The sequence below is a fragment of the Dreissena polymorpha genome, unplaced genomic scaffold (genome assembly GCF_020536995.1).
Source record: "Dreissena polymorpha isolate Duluth1 unplaced genomic scaffold, UMN_Dpol_1.0 chrUn026, whole genome shotgun sequence".
Classification (NCBI taxonomy): Eukaryota; Metazoa; Mollusca; class Bivalvia; order Myida; family Dreissenidae; genus Dreissena; species Dreissena polymorpha.
The window spans coordinates 87501-103418 of record NW_026273340.1 but is presented as its reverse complement, the minus strand read 5'-3'; positions in this window follow the sequence as shown (position 1 = coordinate 103418).

The window sequence follows — 15918 nt, the reverse complement described above, 5'->3', positions numbered from 1 at the left end:
ATAATAATAATAATAATAATAATAATAATAACAATACTACTACTACTACTACTACTACTACTACTACTACTACTACTTCTACTACTACTACTACTACTAGTACTACTACTACTACTACTACTTGTACTACTACAACAACAACAACAACAACAACAACAACAACAACAACAACAACAACAACAACAACAACTACTACTACTACTACTACTACTACTACTACTACTACTACTACTACTACTAATAATAATAATAATAAAAAAACTACTATTAATAATAATAATAATGATAAAACTAATAAAAAAAAATAATGATAAAATAAATGAATAAAATAATAATAATGAAAAAAAAATAAAATAAATACTACTACTACTACTACTACTACTACTACCACTACTACTACTACTACTACTACTACTACTACTACTACTACTACTACTACTACGATTTTTAATAATAATAATAATAATATTAATAATAATAATACTACTAATAATAATTATTATAATAATATATTGATTATAATAATAATAATAATAATAATAATAATAATAATAATAATAATAATAATAATAATAATAATAATAATAATAATACACATAGTTATATTATATTAACAATTATCACTTATTTTGGTGCTTAACATTTATATTTCTTCAAATCATGTATCGCAGTTTATAATTGTCGTATTATGGTAATAATACAGGAACTAAGATGGAGAAACCCCGTGCGAAAATTATAATTTATAATGAAATGAAGAAGTGTTCAACAGCATCGTACCCCGATTTTTCTGAAGCAATTTAGCTTACTTGTTTCATATTACAATAATGGTTAAATTAAGTTTTCAAGACACGCGGCATATTCAATGCCATTTTTTGTAAAAAAATCACAAGTGATAAATTATAAATTTTTTGAAAATATTTTGTTATTTGATTGATGCAAAATTAATCTACTTAACTCTTAAGAAAATTTGATAAATATGGCCCTTATCATCACGATCCCAGTGGTCCCTCTGCTATCAGTTTCGTTAGATTTGACCTCTGTGACAGATATCTCCAACTCACGTCTATATGGAATATTGTAAGATCAGATAGCTGGGTCGCGACACTGCGGAATTAACGAACGATTTGTGTATGAAGTTTTTTTTTCCATCTGTATTTGTATTCAGAATAATTGTTTACGGTGTTTATCCGGAACCAAAAATTTAAAGTTACAAGTAAAAGTGGAAGTCGATTCAAAAGAAGTTTACCGATTTACAACTAATTTTTTCAATTTCTTCAGTTCCAAAAGTGTTTGATTCTTTATCTACGTTAATGAATGAAGGTACCAGACTGTGACTTATATTTAGGGGTTTAAACCTTTCATTAGTTTGATATGCGTCTTTTACAATCGTCCTTTACCGTACACGCACATATTTTGAACATATTGTATAATATTACACCGTTTGAAGCCGTCGTTTACGCGATTGTTTCACTTAAATATCAGTTTTATTGTATTTTGTTTCAACTCTAATCTTTAAGCCCTTATTTTGTGTAAAGTAACGTCGGTGCGATTAAAGCGGTTACGTAAATACGATTTAAGCTACGACGGCATAACGAACTTAGTTTGTAACATCAGTACTAGTGTAATTTTGATGTAAGTTAAATTTCAACTTTGAAGAACGATTTTAAATGTGGCGTTATTGTGATTTTAGCTGAAAACAGGGACCTTAGGCAGTACAACAGAAGACAATACGCAGTTGACCTTGAACTTTACAATTACGAATCCATCATGCATTCTAATATCGCGATTATCTTAAATCAGCGTGAAAAAGTCAACCACTAAACAGAAAAATATATGTAAATATCAGTCGCGAAAACCAGCGAAACTTCTAGCCGTCCATCACAACAGTGAACATTTCATAACATTTTTCAAAAAGCCGTAAACAAATGATATTGGTGCCAATCCATATGTCTCCATTTTGAATATCGCAATACTCTAAAAAAACAGAGAAGATATATTATTTTTAAGTTTTAAAAAGCACAAAACAGTTGATAGCAAAAGAAGAAGAGCAAACAACTTGATATTTCCATTAGTCCGCCATCTTGAATATCATAAATTCTCACATCAGACGAGATTTGAGGATGCAGAGCGCTACCAAGAACCTTTCGAAATACGCAATCATCTCGTTCCTACTCATATTCATTGTCGTTATGGGAGTTTACTTCATTAACTCTCACAGAGGTTAGTACCGAGGCATTTGTTACTTTCCCAACGGTTAGTTCTCAGTTAAAATGTACAGAACTTGAATTAACGGAAATGTACTTTCAGTTTAGATCACGGAACTTTCAAAATTGCAGCCAAGGAATGTCTATTACAAAAATTAAAAGTCATGACGGTTGCAATGTGAACAGGTTATAGGTGTACTAATTTGTGTAAGACTTGACTAAAACAAAACTTAATACTTTAAGAAGTTCAGGAATTGTGTTAAACTTAAAAATAAATGAACGCGATCCTTGCCTTAGGTTTTGGTACCTTACGTTTTTAAAAGCTTAACAATTATACTGAGTGCACCCGCGCAATATGGTCAGAACCACCTTGTCCGCTATAAAATCGGGCGAGGTTGTGTGATCGTATTTGCGGACAGGGTAGTTTCTGAACAGACTGCGCAATGACCGCACGTGGCATTTGATCATTGTTTGCAGGTGTCGCTCCAATAATGATGTTATATTATGTTTTGTAGTTCCAACACCGTCATTGGCCATTGGCATTGATGTCGGGATCCAGCATAAACATGTTCCTGTGGACGACATACCTCTCACTCACGACGATAGTTACTATAAACCCTTGTTTAATTTCAACCTTTTCGTTTAGTTTTAACATTATTGTAGCTCGATTGCATCGAAAGCATAAGGCTAATTAGGATGCTATCGAGCCCATTTTATTGAAATAACCAATATTTGGTGTCTTTTGGGGGAGATCTAAGGACAGCTCCGACAGCGGCGATCAAACCCATCACCTATACGTCGTTAGGCAGACATATCCTCCATACAACAGCGAACTTCAGAAGGTTTCGGACCATTCTGTAAGTGCTGAATGCAGATATTGAGTAAGTATCAGAAAAACACATACATGGCGGTTAAGAACGGAAGGAGTATAAAACGGCAAACGGGAATACTTTTAAAACGGTTTCTATGGGGACGTATATTATGTGTATCGATACGCCGGAGGGATACGACAATCTGACCGAGAAATCTCGCGAGATTTTACAGCTGCTGAACTTGCAGGAAATGGAGCATTTTGATTGGTTCTTGAAGGCTGATGATGACACCTATGTCATCATGGAGAATATGCGCTTTATATTGAAAGGGCTAAATCCGGAAAGACCTGCGTATCTGGGTAAGTGCAGACTACTTCCAGGAATAACCTCCCATAATGGTAAACGGTAACCATAGCTATCATATGTAAAATCCTTCTGATTGGGGTATTCGCAGATTCAAACGTTTTCTTATTTAATAATTTATGGCATAAAAATTAAATAAAAATGAGAAACAACACATGAATTAAGAAATAACAAACCCAACCGAGGGCCATTTACAGAGTAGTGACTAGCCAGGCAGACCCAAATTTTTGGGACGAAGTCGAAGGCTGACCACTTTTTGCCATTGGGTCTAAAGTGGATTTTCTCTTTCTTATATTTTACCAAACATATTAATCATGTGTAACATAACGTATATAATCAATGATTTTAACAGCATTGTCACAAATGGACAATATTTGCATAACTCTCGAAGTAAGTTGCAATCAAGCACATATTCACATCTTGAAATATGTTTTATAAAACATGTTAGATTGAAAACAAATATCTTATTGTTAATCCAATAATTTCATTTAATTGTATTTCCTTTATTAAGAAAACAATAGATACCACAAGGAAAGTTTGATCTAAAAGTGTACCTTACATAAGAAAACTGGTCTTGGTGCCTTATCAAAGATTTAAGATTTAGGGCAATCAAAGATTTTCGGACAATCACAGAATTTACAACAATAATATATTTTAATTTTAATTACAACTGCTTTTTAGCTCACAACAAATATACATTTATGATCAATATGTTACTTAAATGAAAGGCACTTGGACGATGGAAACCAATTTAAGAGTATGACTGCTATTCTCTTGTCGAAAAGGTTGAAACATAGTAACTATACTTTGTAAAACTAGCATCGTAACTTAAATTTGTCATAAGAAGTTTTATAAGACGTGCTTTGGAGTGATCGTGTTTTGTTCTGTCGTTACTAGGTTACCAGCTGGAGCCCACCTGCGTCGACTCGCCCTACAAGAGCGGCGGCGCAGGATATTTGTTCAGCCGATCAGGGCTCAAGCGCCTCGTTGAATAGGGATTCCAGGTAAGATATTACTGTTTGCTTGGATTCACAGATACGAGTAAATACTTTGATATCAGACAAAATGCTTGTGAAATCTTGATTACAGTTCAGATATCAGTACTGTTATAGACCCAGGCCAGATTTCAGTAAATACCAGGGATACAGGTTAGCAATAAGTGAACCCGAAGGATTCCAGGTCATATACATACATTAAGTGGCCACATTAGAATAATATACAATGTGTCATGTTCTTTTATAGAAAGAAACAACTTAATTTAAAACTCAATATATCACGGTGCATTGTATTTAATTATATGCGTAAAACATAATTCTAAGGGATCACGGTTAAACCACACTAATATATTTTAACCCTTATATTCGTATTTGTATCCTGATGTTCATTAAGCCAGTGATTTATCTTCTTGGGGAAGTTTAGACATTGACAGGTGTTAAATAGATGTGGATGAGTTCCAACCATTTGAGATTTCTTTTTTGGTAGCCACATTACGTCACAAGCGTCCGCATTAGGCGGATAGGTAGTAGACGACATATTGCATACACGTGCAAATCAAGAGTTTACAAATACAAGATTTCGTTCAGAAAATGTGTTAATACAACATTAAGCATACGTGTGTTGTGAAATTGTTTTACGAAACGTTAGTGTCTGGGTTTATGACAGTAATATTTACTCTATCCCGTGAGTGGCACTAATTTGGATACCATTGTTAGATGTTAAAGATATTAAACATGCGATTGATGTTTAATGTTTAATAGAACGAGGGCAAGGAGCGCTATGCGTCTGAGTGGATTATTTCTGGTCTTAGTTAATGGAACTAATGAGATTATAATATAGTTTCTAAGACAAGTGGGCCGGTAAGTATTAAATTTACCGGTTTCGAATATAATGGGAATCGGTGAGACTTGATTTTCCCGTGTCTTACCTTTCAGAAAAAGGGCGCTTGTCAGGAAAAAGGAAGCTGCGAGGATTTAGAGGTCGGCAGACGCGCAATGAAAGCCGGTGTCAACATACATAGCTCTCTCGACAGATTCGAACGGAAAAATTTTGCAGCCGGATAATATAAACGACTACATTCTTGGGCCGCCACCGCAGTGAATTTATTATTATTCTAAGAATAAACCAAAAGGGGTAAGAAAACCGTTTTGTTTGCCGGTGTGTTTTTTTAATGATTTACTTGAAAAAATCACGTACACAATTTCAAGTTTAGCCAAGGAAACGGACTCGAGAGTGCCTAAATAAGTCTAGTCAATCGATGCGAAAGTAAGGTTTAAATAAAGTTGGCCTTTGTTTATATCACTTGATTGTGTTATACACGTTAATTGTAACATAAAGATGATTTGTAAAATTATGGCAATGGATAATCTAAAAGAAAGGAATTCGCAAAATCTGAGGTAAAACTAAAATACTTTATGTCAGAAGATGACACGTGCAGTGTATAGTTTAAAACCACGGTTTATATAAAACTAATTTCAAGAAGCAAAACGCTTTTTTGAGCGAACATGGCCTCGACGAATATGAAAATATGTTATTTGTTTCAGTAAATGCATTCCAGGATTTTAAAATGCGATACGTGCAAATAAATTATTGTTTTACTTAATTTGAATAAACTTAAAAAATCACTTTTTTGCTTCAAAATTCGTTTTTTATGTGGAGGAAAAATGTGCAATTTTTGTGAAGGGAAATTCGGCTGAATTTGGGCATCTTAAATGGGCGAACACCGTTAATGACCGTTTATGTCCCAATGAGGCATCCGGTGAATCCGGTGCCTCTTATTGAGAATAAGAGGCAAGGCTTAAAACTGAATAAACCATTATTGTCTTCGTGCAAAGTCTGATATAGTAATCTGTCTTTCTGTTTATCGAACGTATACGTCCCACATCCTGATATAGTACGGGCAAAAGCCCGCGAAGCTGGCGTTGACCGTTCATGCATATGGGAATTTAGACATAAAATTACATATGAATACCACATATGGATACGTCTCAAAAAAATTTGCCACGCGACATATATTTTCGCGATGCTATTTATGAACTTGAACAAATCAAAAACACTTTGACATATGCTAAATCACATGTAAATACATACTTCAGGAAAAGTTATATCAATGACATCATAATTGTGAAGCGAATCGCACTAAATATTCTCGCATTATTTGTTTTTCTTCGCAACCGTTCCAGAATTAAGTCATTACTAATTTATCTCCCCTGAATGCTCTTCTTCAGTGGGTATAAGCCGAAGACTGGTTCACTACATATAGTGACTGTCTTTACCAAACACAATTTAGGTGAACATAACCCGTCTTTAATATATTGCCGAATCTCAGATTTCTGTCGAATTTCTTTGCTTTGATCTTTTCGATATCTTATTGTTATTATTATCCTGACAAATCACAAACGCTTGTTAAAAAATTATTTGTTTTAAACATTATAGTTGGCATCTCTATTCTTCCAGTATTATCGCGGTATTTCAATAACGACACCCTACTGTTTATTTGTCAGAATATGTGACGCATTTTCCATTCGCTCTCAGAAAGCATTCTATACATAGATGGTGACGTCACTTCGTTATTTTCAGTAAGACCGGTGTGTACACAATGTCTCAGAAAGAAGTTTTACGTGGGATCATGAGCAATATTTTGGTAAGTTGTCGTTGTTATCCACCAGAAACACATTTATTCACAAAATTTAAAGATATTCCGATCTAACTTTTTAGTCTTTTAGCTTTAATTTTTAACGTATTTACACCTCGTCTGCTCGCACTTTACCGATATTCCGAAAGGTTACATATCACTATAATTAGTTTAGGCCTTAAACCACAAAATCCGATACCGTTGGATTTTCGTACCACAATCTTACGTAAAAAATCTCCCAGATTCGAAATCAACAAAAAACAAGACATTTACAAATTGTCTGCATTATTGATCAAATTTTAAGATATTTGTTGGTTTTCCGTTTTTAGAAGCTGTTCTGCGAAGGCAAGAGCTGGACATCATACAAGCCATTCTATCCAGCAAAACTGACAGTTTTGGTTTACAGAAATCAACAAAGGAGGGATTCCTGAACTATCAAATTTCCAAGCTATACACACAGTTATTATCTGTGGTGATCTTTATTGGTTCTGTTTGTTTACTTGGATGGAACATGTGTGAACTTTTATAGAACTTTGAAAAGTCTATATATGTCTATCTATAAACAAAAATCAGCTATTGTATAATAAGATCAGATGTGCAAACAATGTCAAAGGGTTGCTAAATTAACAATTTGAAGGCAATTATGCTGAAAAATATGAGAGTTCCCATGCAAATTTTGTCTGTATATCAACAAGTGTCTGCCGATAATTGTCAAACTAGTAATACAAAACTTACCACAAGTATGTAAAAGCACTAAGTACCTGTGATCATATTTAGTAAGATAGCGTATTTCTAAACAGTAGCAAATAGCTTGTTTAGTAAATGCATAATGCAATTAATATGATTTCTGTTCTATTGTGTAATTAATAAATTGGTTGTTACTTGTTAATCCATGAATGATAAATGTTTTATGGCTAGTACAAAACCAGCAATGTTAATTTAGTAAAAGGTAATACAATAACACCACTTTGTAATTTCATATAAGTGAATATTCTTGAAATGTAGGTTGATGACAGTGTTTTAGTTTTACTTATTTTGTAACTATTATTTTATGTGCAAATAAATGATGTGAGGTGTTTTGTATCTCCACACAATACCACATACCTTTTTATATATGTACTGTGTTATGTGTTATTTGAATGTTTAAATAAAAAAAATATGGATGATATAACATGATGCATTCTAATATTTGCATTCAAATTTTAACTATAGAGATAAGTGTATGCAGTTAAGACTGTGATTTTAGAATTGCTACAAAATGGCTAGTTTTTTAGTGGCGACAAAATTTAAACTATTCAACAATAGTTTGCGAAAGAAAATTAGAAACCTGCAAGATACCTGTATTTATTAAATATTTTAATTGCGAATCAAGTATGTTGTTATGCTGTTACACATAATTATACATTGATAATAAATAAGAAGACAATTAGTGGTGTTAACATTTCCCAACAGTAGAAATCATTCTTCTGATGAAGTCAGTGATATACAGACGAAAGCTCCAGGTATGGCTTTCAATACGTAGTGTGTGTTATTTGACAGTCTAAAACTTATTAGATTAAAAAAAATCCTGTCAAATTTGTCAATCAAAATTGATTTGACACATCACATGATTTTGATTATGTTAAATCAGTGTACTGTATGCTAAATGCAACTGCTTTAGCAAGCTGTCAAGTTGAATTGAGACATTTGATGAAACAAACTGTTTCCTGGGTAGGACCAGTACTTAGTGTCTATATGACGTACCATGACGTCGAAAGAGTACAAGACCTACTAAGTAGAACGAGAAATGTACTTCGACGTACAATTTTCACCGACCCTTGAGTGTTAGCCAATCAGAAGACACCTTACGTCTGTTTTTTTTTTTAGAGATTTTTGACATTGAACATTATTATTATTTATACCGAATTATGCGACTATCTACCGCTTACTCATAGATATTGTGCGTATTGATTAAACATTATTATTATTATAATTTATACCAAATTATGCGACTATCGACCGCTAACTCATAGATATTGTGCGTATTTATTGACCTGGCGTGGCGGAATTAACCTCTGACTTATGCTAGTTATGGTTATCACAAAATACGACCAACGGGGAGTTTATAATACATTATTTATCCCATTAATGCTTGGTAACTGGTTACCGTTGCAGCGATTTTCCTTGTCCAATTGGGAAAAGTACCCGTACCGGTCCAATTGGGAAAAATTGAGTCGTGAAAACCTCAAAATTGGGGAAAATCGAGTCGTGAAATCCTTAAATTGGGAAAATCGCGTCGTGAAGTTTGGGTCTTATTGAATACATCATACAGTTCATACTAAATTGAACATACCCATTAAAATAATCATTTGCAGGCATGCCTTAATGACCATTAAGTAATAAAGTTGATATAAATAACAAAATATTATAAAGAACACACAAAATCAATTACAAGTTGTTTTAATCTCTTGTAAAGCAATGTCTCTGTCTTTCATTTTGTTGAAAATTTCAACAATCTTTGATGTTTGATCATCTATCAGTTGCTGGCATCCCTCTCTGCACAGCATCATTAGTGCTGTCAATGTGTCCTGTGATAGACGGTTCCGATCGTTCGTGCAAAGATTGTTCATTAGACTGAACACCCTTTCCACAGAGGCAAGGTTACAAACCGACGTAAAACAGTACGCTGGCTGCCTGACAAAAGAACCGGAGACAGTAACGACTCTATTGATTGCACGCGCTGAATAATAAAACCCGAAATTAATCGAGCGCGTGGTTACACACAACTATACGATTTTCTATGTTCGCTTGCCGAAAGTTGGGTTTTGTTACGGTTTTGTTTTGTTGGGTTTTGTTGTTTTCGATCGTTTTGAGAAAAAATTCGGACGCCGATTGGGATTTTTTCAGATGCCGATTGGGAATTTGGGAAATTTCGCTCGATTGGGAAAGTACCGTTTACCGGTACTTTATAAAGAAGGAGGAAAATCGCTGCGTTGGGAATTTCCTACACAGTAATACGCTGGACGGTCGTGATACTCCGCCCCGCATGATCATTTCATACACACAGTATGCTGAATAATTTTAATTTTAAAAAGGTAACAATTGAATCTTCTTCAAATTTGTATATAATCTATGTCAATGCATTGAATACTTGAAACTTCTATGTGTTGTTTTTTTGCCATTCTGATATTTTTATTCATTTTGTCCTCAACTAAAAAATAGATTTTAAACATTTATTATGAATAAATCTGAAGGAAAAGCGGCTCAAGAGACTAGTGTTTTGATTGGCTGTTCAGAAAATGTGTATGTAGAAGTACAAACATGTGTGTCGAAGTACAAATTGTACTTTGACGTACAAATATATACTTCGAAGTGTATTTTATATTCATGTCGACGTACAATTATTGTACTTCGACGTACATTTCTCTTTTTAACGTGTAGGTCTTCTTGACTTTCAACCCAAATGGTACGCCATAGTATGTTTTTAGGGTTATCTAAAGAATGCTCCCACTTAAAGGATCAATACAGAGACTAAGCCAGTTAGCAGACACCCCATCCACTATACCACAGACACCGAACCAGCTATAAATTCCTTTGGCTAGAAAAAAAATAAAATAAGATGCTAGATCTTTAAGCTTGGAACATGTAACTCGTTTTAAGATTGATTTTTTTATGCATTACTCAATTATTGCAACAATTATCATATTTTGAACACAATCATGTCCATATATTTATTAAAAATACATGGTTATCAAAAAAACTTAAAAAGCTTTTGCCCGTAAATTAGGTAGCACCTATAATCATATTACTTTGTCTTTCTGTTTATCGAACTTCTTCGTCCCACATTCTGATATAGTAATCTGTCTTTCTGTTTATCGAACTTCTACGCCCCACATCCCGATATAGTAATCTGTCTTTCTGTTTATCGAACATATACGTCCCAAATTCTGATATAGTAATCTGTCTTTCTGTTTATAGAACGTATACGTCCCACATTCTATATGATAATCTGTCTTTCTGTTTATCGTACGTCTACGTCCCACATTCTATAAGAAATATGGAAATATAATCGCAGCGATGTTGCGTTGAATTAAAATAGTGTACTGTATATATGATGTCCGTTGCTCCATCAACTCAGTGACACGTGGCACAGGATGGAGACTTGTGACATGCTCGTGTTTGACCACCTGCTATACAAGACGCACGTGTACGGGCGCAACATGGCGGCCTGCTACACGAACTTCTACTCGTACAACAAAGTCAAGAAATTACCGAATGGAGTACCCACCATGACAATCGTCTAGCATTAGAAAATTAGCATATGTTCTCTTTTTGAAGGGAGCATTCTCAGTATCGTTCCTAAACCATGATTACCTCGAAAAATAAAACATAGCAACTGATATTATGCCGTGATATGGAGCACTCATTAATCGTTTTGTTAACCATTAAAATTGTGTGTATATATTTAATATGTTAAATCTTTAATCTTTGGCACGGATGCATTACATGATTCAATTTGATAAGATGTTCAGAACTTATATTTAAGGACAAGTGTGTATATTTATATTAAAAATGGTGTCGTGCATGCTTTTACAATGTATTTCATTCAACAACATCATACAACTCCCTAAACACCCTATCACATGTATCCAATTTATACGCGGCATTAAAACACTTGAACTTGCTTAATAAAATGTCATGATGCTTTGTGATTTAAAATGCTCATTATTTCATTAACCTCAGCACATAAAGTTCATCAGCGACATAACATGTGGGAACCGGAACAAAAGTAATGAACACACACTAAGTATATAGAGAATAACAGGTTACTGCCTGATCTTTTTGTAATATATCAGGCAAGGCTTAGAATAATATAACGGCGAGACTTGCCGAGCCTTGATTTTATTCGTGCCGAGCCTGATATATTACAAAAAGATCAGGCAGTAACCTGTTTTTCTGTTTATCATACCTCTACGTCCGTGATTTTAAAGAAATAATGAAAAAAAAATCGCTAAATAGCTGCAGTTTTAGCGGAAGATAATATGACTTTCGTCGTTTGACGTGTTAATAATGACGTCATAAGCACGCGCGCTTAATATTTGTAAAAAAATGTTTTTTGCTGTTTGTGTTGCATTTTGTGTTTGAAATATATTAAATCCTGGTATCAAATTGTTTGTCTTGTTGAATCTGATTCGATTTTAATAAAAATGAGTACTTTATAATTAATTCCGAATAATATGGCCATCCTCCACACATGACTGATATATGAACTTCCTGGTGACCGTGATATAAAAAATATATAAGGCAACAGGATATCAAACAGATATCAATGTGGTGGTATGATAAAATAATTTTTAGAGCACGTTGTTTGTAAACTCGTGTTTGGCGCTGGATTTCAACAAACAAATTTAATGATGCACATTTGTGATGATTGCTATGACGATGATGGAGCTGATGATTACGACGACATTATTATCATGATAGTTTTGATGATGTTGTTGTCGATGATGAATTAAATAACGATTTAGACACACACATGCTAATAACGCTACTTGCTGCTGATGATGTGGAGAAGAAGAAGGGGGAAAGAAGAAACGGTTGGTTGCACGTGTACTTGAATTTATCCGTCGATTCGTAGCGTTTCGAACACGAGTCGGATTAATTCAAGATCCCAGAGAAGCTCACGTAATATTCTCTTTATCCTACACTATTTCAAAGTTTACATTGATAGTGAAACCATAAAAAAAGCGTCAAATAGTCAAAAACAATAGCCAAAACAGATTTAATTAACTCCATTTTAGCACAATAATATATATGTGTGATATTTTCCGGTTACGGCCTTCAAAATAGTCCTTAACAATTCCATGCAAAAGCAAGATAACAAGACAACATTTTGCTGTATGTCTCCATTCAAATTAAATCAGAATTCCAAAAGCGTCTCACTAAAACAGAACTCTCAGCGTATTTGTAAACCTTGAAATCTCGTTCTTCCTAAAGGGCTGCCATGTTCTACATTTAAAATGTGCATCCTGTCAATCTTGATGAAGCTTTTATCCCCCGCCCCCTGATACGGTCAATGTTAGTCTATAAACATTTTTATCTGAATCTAACAAACACGGATCGCTTTCCACCCACATTTTCACATTTTGCTAACTTGAATAAGCAAGCAAAACTTCAACTGGCTTTGCAGTAATAAGCTTAATCACCATGTATTGTTTAAAAAAATCAGTTTTGCTTCCGTGATAAGTTAAAAATATTCACAAGGAAAATATACGTACGCTTCTTTTGGCGTTTCTGGAGCATATTTTATCGAATTTTCACCCTTAATACAGATAAAGGAAAACACTCAAAACACGAAGCGAGGTAACGGAATGACGATGCAAATTTGCGATATGAATTTCGTGATTGCGCATCGGAATTGCGCTTTGCAGTTTCGCTATTTTACTTGGTTTCTCGTGCTTATACTAAATGAAACAACGAGTGACCTTAACGAAACACAACATCATAGAAACAAAACCGGCTTTCCTTCATTTTAAATATTTCTAAGGATGCAAATGATAGAACACAAATATTAAACAATTATCGCATAAATGGCCAGACTGCATACATATATTAACGTTTAAGAAACACAAATAGACTGTATTATGTAAACTTTGCATTGTCCAATACTACTTTTTTGGGAAAAAAATCAACTGTTTATGTTGATATTTGAACAACTTTAAAGTATTATAAATATAATATTTTGTGTAAGTAAATACATGTAATGACATTAAAAAAAATGTGATCAAATCCATATTTGACATTTTAAGGACCAGCTGCCACGGATAAGGTGTCAACCATCCACCAGCAGTCATTGGACGGTCTCATAACATACATGCTCTCAGCGCCGTGCCATCATAGTAACCAATCGGCTGATGATCTATGCACCTTGGTCTCGCTCTGGGAAAACATGGCTTAATGCATGTGGGTAAAGTGTCATTCCAGAATAGCATAGCAGTCCGCACAGGCTAATCAGGGATGATACTTTCTTCCTTAGCTGGATTTGCGCTAAGAAGCGACCTAGTTAAACGCATTATACCATAACAGCGGAAAGTGTCGACCCTGATTAGCCATGGCGGACATTACAAGCTAATCTTAAACGACACTTTACGCACACGCATTAAGCAACGTTTTCTAAGCGCGACTCATTAATACTGAATACTATTATTTCGTCAAATTTGGGGTAAATTACTTTGCAGTTAGCCGTCGGTCGGTTGGTCGGATGATCGGATGGTCGTTCCGTAAACAAATCATTAGTCATTGATTACCTAGAGAATACATTGTAGTTGTTTTTGCATTTCTTGTTTGCTCAAACAAAAATGAGATATTCGTGTACATAAAGCGATATTAATTATGCTTAAGAAACACTTAAATATGGATCTACTTATGTATTCGATTATGAACACGTTTATCTATCAAGCGGCGACCTTTAACAGTGTAATACCCTGTATTACTCTTTATCCGAGTACTTTACATGTCCGAAAAACGAACACTTAAGAATGCCTTACCTGTTTAACTTTAATAATCCAACTTGTCCTTGATGATATCTAGTTTAACAAACCTTATCAAATGTTTGTTAAATCCAGTTTATGCTTTATCCATTATTGAATCACCATTGCTCGTAATTTGAATCGCCAGCTTTGAGTTGAACGCGGGTTGAATGTTACAATAAGTCCGCCATTTGCAATGTCGAAGGTCAAGATGTAGCAATTTTATTCTACTTGGCTAATTTATCTATTTTCGAGGAACTGTGTTTTCTCAATGTTTATGTGTAGTTTTATGACTTGTTAACTGTTTTATTATTATAATGTTACTTATACAGCTAGTAGACCTTTCATATATTTATGCTGGTGGGGAACTATTTAAAGTATTTTTGTGCAATGCTTTCGCATTGCGTTCACTGTGTGTAAGACGAAATATTATCCTTATGCTTAAGAATTGTTGTGAAAGCATTGTTTAGTGATGCATAATATTGTCTGAGCTTTTAATTGATTTGATGCTTTATTGTAAGACTTGCAATGCTGTTTATGCAAATGTTGTTAATGGTGATACAACCATTTTACGCAGTTAAAAACTTTCATGAAAGTCTGGTTCTGATTGGTCGCCAGCAACGCTCTTAAATAAGTCTACATCTGTACTATATTTAACTTACTTACATTTTATATCTTCATTGAATTAAACTATTAAGAATAACTAAAGAGTTACGACTGGTTCCATCGCCATATGCCATTATAACTGCTGTTTAAGTAATTAAATATCCTACTTGTTGTGCAACTAACCACACATAGTGCTGGTTATACGGCACAAGTTAAGATTCTGCTCTAATAAATACAACTACAGAAACCATCCTGACTTATCTTTTTATGCGTTGTGTTTAACAAATTTCATAATGCAACGTCATCGATACCGCTCGGCTTACAACAGTTATCAATTTGACTCACTTCCACTATCTTTCGTTGTGCACATAAAGGGATGCATGCCGGTATTAAGGTCATCCCTCTGACACACCTGCATTCACCTTCTGCATTAGAGCAGCTTTTCGAGGCCTGGCTTGCTTCGATATGCTCGAGTATATGAACCCCAACAATACTGATATCGACCGCTCATACCTAAGGTTTCAACAAAATTAATAGATGAATTTGTTACTATGTACACGCATATACAAGCGGTTAAAAAAGAAAAGAAATCAAAATAGAATATTCAATACGAAAACAGAAAACGATTAATTTGACTTGTATTCCAGAAATTTACGTGCCAATTAAACTGCTTATTCATTGAAAACACATAAAACATTATATACGTACAAACACTTTATTTAAGTAATCTTGCATAGTGTTATGATAAATAGCTTACCCTTCCTTTTCATTCGTGTTCCTTGACATAGCAGCAA